The sequence below is a fragment of the Microtus ochrogaster genome, chromosome 5, assembly GCF_000317375.1.
Source record: "Microtus ochrogaster isolate Prairie Vole_2 chromosome 5, MicOch1.0, whole genome shotgun sequence".
NCBI lineage: Eukaryota > Metazoa > Chordata > Mammalia > Rodentia > Cricetidae > Microtus > Microtus ochrogaster.
This window is the reverse complement of record NC_022012.1, coordinates 61379114-61386124: the sequence shown is the minus strand read 5'-3', so window position 1 is coordinate 61386124 and position 7011 is coordinate 61379114. Positions and strand designations below refer to the sequence as shown.

Genomic DNA, 7011 nt, shown 5'->3' with positions numbered 1-7011 from the left:
GTTCCCAGCCACAGCCCTGCAGAAACGGTACACTCTGCTGTTCCCAGCCACAGCCCTGCAGAAACGGTATACTCTACTCTTCCCAGTCACAGCCCACACTGCTGATGCCGGACCGTTTTTTCTTTTCTCTCTTCTCCAGTCCTTGTTATCCGTGGACTCTAACACTACCCCAACTTTCCCTTCCAGGTACTTTCCCCACTTTTGCCCTAGCTGGACGACACTAATCCCTGCCTTTACACAGTCTTCTTCCCTTCCTCTCCTATTCTTAGTAACTCCTACCCCATGCACCACACTATCCTGGTTAGTTTATCTTCCAGCAGTTCTTAAAGCTAAAGGGACCATTGCATTTGACTGGGTACTACATGGTACAGCTTGGCCTCCACAGCAGCTGCTGTTATTCAGACAATTGCTGCTTTACTCTGGGAGTAATACAGGGATCAGACCAGCTGCCGGGGGCACATAAACTGAGTGTCTAGATTCTACACCTCATTTCTGCCACAGTCTAGACTTAGACATTGAAAATTCTCATCCGAAAAAAATGCATATAATAAAAAAGACAAAACCATCAGAAATTTAAGCGACAACATAAACCTAGATGAGTAAATCCCAATAGAGTAATATAAGAAATATAAACAATCAAAGCAGTGTAACTACTCCCCCCATCCTGATTCCATATCAATCCCCCCAAAGAGCAAATTAGACAAAATCCAGGACAAAGAATTTAAGGAATGATTATAAGACTTCCGGTTAAGCTGCCATGCTCAGAGTGTACCAGGTTTTGTTTGATTGATTGCTTTTGCTTTTGAAGTGGATGCAGAGGAGTTTTTCCTTGCTTTATGCTGTTAATGATTGCCTATAATGTTTCTATATGTAGGTGAAGGCCCTTGTCACCAAGCAGATGGCCTGAACTCAATCCCTTCAACCCTCACGGCAAGGAGAGAGCAAACTCCTGCAAGGTGTTCTTTGACCACCACATACATGCCGTGGCATTTGTATGCACAAATAATAAATTTGTAAGGAGTAGTTTCCTCCTAGGATTATTGCAGGAACCATCACCCTGGGGAGTCTGCAGAGAACCCCACACCCCTAATTGTGTTAAGAATCGTTCTATTGACAGAGCCTACCCCACACCCAAATTGGCTGTTAATGGAGAGCTATCTGTTAGCAGAACCCGCCCCACATTCCAAACTATCTAGAGAACTAGGTGTGTCATCTCCTAGTTGTGACTTCCTGGCCTACATGACCTGACAGAATGTAACCTCCTGGACCATGTGACCAACGTGAACCACGCGGCAAGAGCCCAGGCCCCTGTGCCCACCCCCCAACTCCTTACCCTATATAAGCTGTACCCCATCTCTAATAAACGGAGGCTCTGACAAACCTAGCATGGCCTCATTCCTTTCTCTCAGCTCATATCTTCCAGATAGTGCCTCTCCGGGACCCTGGAATAACTGACTGCAGGGTGAGTTACAACCCCTAGACTGAGTAGCCCACCCAAAAGCGGTTTACATAAATTAATTAAAAGATATAAAAAAATGTAGCTGTAAGAATGTTTACTAAAACAAGAGGCTATGCAATAAGATCCTAAATAAACTCAAAGACAATGCAAATAAATAGCTGAATACAATAATAAAGTTGAGAAAGTCGATGCAGGATATGAAATAATGTCTCTTCAATAAAGAGACTGAAATGCTAAAAGATAAAACTGAAAATTTATATATGTAAGGTTTAATAAGTCTTTTTAAAAAGTTCAATAAAGCCTCACCAATAGAATAGATCAGATAGGCCAGGTGGTGATAGCATACTCTATTAATCCTAGCACTTGGGAGGCAGAGGCAGGCAGATCTCTGTGAGTTTGAGGCCAGTTTGGTCTACAAAGAGAGTTCCTGAACAGCCAGAGCTACACAGAGAAACCTTGTCTCAAAAAACAAAACAAAACAAACAAACAGAAATAGAACAGATCAGGTAGAAGACAGAGTACCAGGAATGAAAGAGAACATGGATAAAATAGAATATCAGCTAAAGAGAGTATGTGGACACTCGGGTTTTGTAATATGCACCATTGGAAGACCAAAGATGGGCCAGTGAGATGTCTCACAGCAGGTAAAGACCAAATTTTCAAACTGTTGGTATAAAAAAAGAACAAGCTAAAGGCATAAACAATATATTCAATAGAATCATAGGAGAAAAATTCCCCAAACTCAGATAAAGATATGATCATCTGGGCTCAAGAGACACAAAGAACACTAAATAGTCAAAACCAAGGAAGAACTCCATGTTCCATTATAGTTAAATCACTAAACATAGGGAACAAAGAACACATCCAAGCCGGGCGCTGGTGGTGCATGCCTTTAATCCCAGCACTTGGGAGGCAGAGGCAGTCGGATCTCTGTAAATTCGAGACCAGCCTGATCTACACATCTAGTTCCAGGACAGGCTCCAAAGCCACAGAGAAACCCTGTCTCGAAAATCAAAAAAAAAAAAAAAACAAAAAAAAAACATCCAAAGTTGCATGAATAAAGTATTAAAGTCACATACAAAGGCAAACACATGAGAATTACAACAGATTTTCAACAGAAACCTTACGAAAAAGAATAGCACTGAATGACATATTCCAAGTGTTGAAAGACAGTAATCGCCAACCTATATTACTATATGCAGCAAAATTGCCTGTCATAATCAATTACTAATAATTAATTATTACTTAATGGGTTATTAACTAATATAATAAAGTAATTATGTGATGCTCTTTCTTCTATGGACTCATTTAGATCGTGTGCGTTAATGTCTCTGAACTGTGCTGTCCTCCAAACCTACTACTCTGTGACCACAAAGTGACCTCTCAACCACTTGCTGCCTTGTCACTAATGACCCGGTTGCATACACATTGGTAAAGAAGGTGCTGGAAAAGGAAGTCATTTAGACAGAAATCGAGTTGTGCAGCGATAGCCCTGTGACTCACAAGGACTGTGAACACAAGTGGTCCCAGGCAGGGTCCCGCTCACCTTGGTCGTGGGGCGAGAAATCCCCTCTCCAGGATCTCAGTGTTTCTGTGCTCTCTCTGAATGGAGGAAAGCAGAAAACACGGCGAGGAGAAAAAAGCACAACGCTTTTCTTACCGTCCATGTACACAGAGACCTCCATAGGAGACGAGCTCCAAACCATGGTGATCACAGATGTTTAAGACAAGGGGCAATGCATTTGTGAAAGAATGACAGGACACACAGGTCTCAGAGTTCAGATTCATTCTGGGCATGTTGTAGGAGAGGCGGGGTCGGGGCAGTGGGGGGAGGCTAGCAGAAGTTCAGGGTTACTGCTGAGTTCCTCTGCTCTCACCACAGCCTCACCAGCAGCCTCCTGTGATCAGAGCTGTGCCTGTCCTTCTCCCAGAGGATTGCCACACATCCCTGCCTATAGGGAAAAGGATCAAGGGGCCCTCTCTGAAGTCACAGGCCAATGACTCCAGGCCCGAAGTAGTTCGTGGACCATGGACGATATTTTGAGATGGCACATGCTTGACTCTGCCAGGTGAACATGGGCCTCGGAAGACATTTGCCATTGAGAGTCTGTTAGGGTTTGTAATTCTTTCACTGTCCTTCTCCCTTTGTTCCTCAGAAGCAGCAGGAGTGATTATCTCCACCTCTATCCTATCTCCTAGCCTTTTAAAAGACCAATCTTTGGTTTTCAAATGTGTAGGGAGAAGTCCCGCCTCTTAGGGGGCGTGTTCGCCGTTGCTAATGTTTGCATATAAATTTGGCGAGCGTGCTCCCAGCCGCTGCTTCTGCTTTCCTGGTCTCCACGGGAACGGTGGTTCTGTAAGTCTATTAAAGCTGTATATATATATTTTTTTACAATCTGTCTGCATTCGTTTACGCCATTACATTTTGGCGCCCAACGTGGGGTTATCTTTAATGCCCGGCTAGCTCAGTCGGTAGAGCATGAGACTCTTAATCTCAGGGTCGTGGGTTCGAGCCCCACGTTGGGCGCCATTCTGTTGAAATAGGAGCGGCGGGGCTGCATCCCCAGCACCCAGCCACTCACATGGCTAGCTCTACCCGAAATCATTACACGGAAACTGTATTCTTTTAATCACTACTTTGCCCATTCCTATCTAGCCTCTTCTAGGATAACTCTCACACCTGGACTAGCCCATCTCTAATAATCTGCTGTAGCCCACAAGGTGGCTTACCACGGAGATTCTAGCCTAAGTCCATCATGGGTCGGAGCTTCATCGCCTGTGCCTCAGAGAGCAGAGCTCTCGCCACTGCCCGCAAGAGTGGAGCATTGTGTCTCTCTGAGGCGTCTGCCCCCAAGAGGAGAGCTGTCAATTCTGACCTCACTTCCTCTTCCTCCCAGCATTCTGTTCTGTTTACTCCTCCCACCTATGTTTTAACCTATCAGGGCAAGCAGTTTTTTTTTTATTGAATTAACCAATGAACTTCCTCCATCACAAATGAGTTTGACTCTAAAAGTAAGAACACTGATTCCAGAATCCTTCAAGACAGCAGCCTGTGGCTCTGGTCATACCTCAAGTCTAGCCAGCTTCTACTGCTGTCTGTGAGCAGAACTGCCTCCACACCTGGCATAGGATTCCTCTGCACAGGGAGGGGATTTAATGTGACATGCATGTAGAGTGCACACACACACACACACACACACACACACACACACACACACACACACACACACAGTGATTCTTTTCTCTGTTAGCATTTGCAACTGTTTTCGTACTAGCTGTTTTATCAAATCCACATTGCATTTTGGCCTTCCAGATGGACCGCTAACTTCTCTAGCTGTGAGATATTGTGACTTCCAATCTCCAGACTGTTGCTTTACTGGAGGAGCCCTCCCCATGTCTGCTTGCTCTGGTTTGAAACCTTCATTTGCTTTTGAAAGGTGGTAGCCTTTGTAGTGTTTTCAAGGGAAGCTGGCTGGTAAGTGACAATATGAGAAAGCATAGACTTTGACCTTAGCAGCCTAGAGACCCAGCTTTGTCTACTAGCAGGTTATTAAGTAAGACGTTATCTTTCTGAACTTCTGGTATTTTCCCTGTAAAATGAAGATAGTAGCTCTCTTGACATCTTTTAGTTAACGCCTGACTAAAGTTCAAGTTTCCAAGCAGTATTCTGTTATCTCTTGATAAAGAAATCCTTGGGAGCCCAAGCAGACAGGGTTCCCAGTCCTTGTGTCCATATCTTTTTCATATATTGAAATCCTATATTTCTTATATCCCATAAAATGGGATGTGAGCAGCTTTTATGTTGTAAAAACAATGCCTTTTGTAGATAGCATTTTGACCTGGTAGACGTGTGAGCCAGGAAGTTTCTGAGTTAAAAATCAGTTCACACATGTTGCCTCTCAGCAAACTGCCCTAATTATGCTTCACTTTTGCTGCTACAGCTGCATTCTGTTTGACGGAGTTGGGCATAAAATCTTCCCTGTGTTATCCCAAACAAACAAGAAGCTCCTGTGTCGAATGCTTGGTCCCTAGTGTGATGTTATTTTAGGTAGTTCTGGGAACTTGTGGGGCATATCTGGAGGAAGTAGGTCACTGAGTGGGTCCTTTTGGGTATCTTGTGACAGGCCGCTCTGGCCATAGGCCCCAGCTACACTACTTCTGAGTGTATCTGCATCCAATAGATTCTTTGTCAGCACAAGATCAAGGTTGCACACACGTTTACAGCGGCAGAATTTCTGCTATCGACAAACGGAAACAGTCTAATATCCATCAACAGAAAAGGTGATATAGAAAATAAGGTACATATACACACTCTCGTTTTATTTAGCCATAAAAAATAATGAAACATGACATTTGGCGGAAAACGGATGGAACTGAAGATCATTATTTTAAGTAAAATAAGTCAGACTGAGAAAAACAAATACCACATGTTTTCTTCAGTGTTTGGAATTAAGGATTAAAATTGTATATGCATATTTATGTATATTTTATATGATGAGACGTTAATGGAGAAATAAGGGAGGGAAGAGAAGGGGTTATAGGAAATGTAAGCATATGATTTTTGGAGTATCCATCTACATGATGCATTACATTTCTTGATTTGTGTATGTTGAACCTTCCCTGCATCTCTGGACTGAAGTCTTCTACCTCAGAAAGCCTGCCTCTGATGACATACTTTATCCAGCAAGGCAATACCTTCTAAACCTCACACAAAGCACTATCAATTAGGAACCAAATGTCTGAGACTATGAGGGACATTTAATTCAAACCATCATAGGTAGGATGATAATTTTCATAATATTAATCCTTCCAATCCTTGAGCATGGGTTGTCTTTGGGGATCTCTCTCCTTTGTTGAGTAGTTGTTTGGAGGCTTCTTTGCTATTACCCCAACTTGCTAGGTTGTGGACCAGTTGAGGGGTGGCTGGTGCTCGGTCTTGGGGCCACCCTGAATTGGTGGGTGCATGTGTTATCAAAAGTAGTTTCAACTTGAGTAGGCTAGGCTAGAAAGTAAACCTTGCATAGGCTTGCAAGAGTCTCTCTGTCAGTCTTCAGGAGTTTGTGTAGGACACAGTGGGAATTTCAGGTGGTCCTGGAGTTTCAAGTGAGACACCTTGTGGTGTCATTGCCAGGTAGGTGGCTGACAGGTGACTGGTGGGCAGAGAGGAGAAATAGATCTGAGTGACCTACTGCTACTTCTGAGTCAGACTCCATGATGCTCCAATGCTGAAACAGTTAGCTGATGAGATGACTGAGGAATGGGAACGTGGACAGGAGAATTGCTGGCATAACTCTCCATATTATAGGCAGAACTGGTCCTTCCTAAGTGCCACCTCTGAGTTTTGGTTGGTTTAAAAGAGTCATGATACATCTTGTGTAGTGGCACATGCCTTTAATTCTGGCACTTAGGAGGCAGAAGCAGGAAGATTTCTGAGTTCAAGGCCACCCTGGTTTACATAGTGAGTTCTAAGACAGCCAGGGCTACATGATGAGACCCTGTCTCAACAAATAAACAAACAAGTGTGTGTGTGTGTGTGTGTGTGTGTGTGTGTG

The 7011-nt window shown here is 43.6% G+C and overlaps 1 protein-coding gene and 1 non-coding gene across 3 annotated transcripts in view; both read left to right on the top strand.

Moving 5' to 3' along the window:
- LOC101993112 (glutathione S-transferase A2) overlaps nt 1–7011 on the top strand; it is a 92067-nt gene that overhangs the window by 51150 nt on the left and 33906 nt on the right. The window lies entirely within an intron of this gene.
- On the top strand, nt 3914–3986 carry Trnak-cuu. The gene has a single exon. It is a non-coding gene; the product is annotated as a tRNA-Lys (tRNA).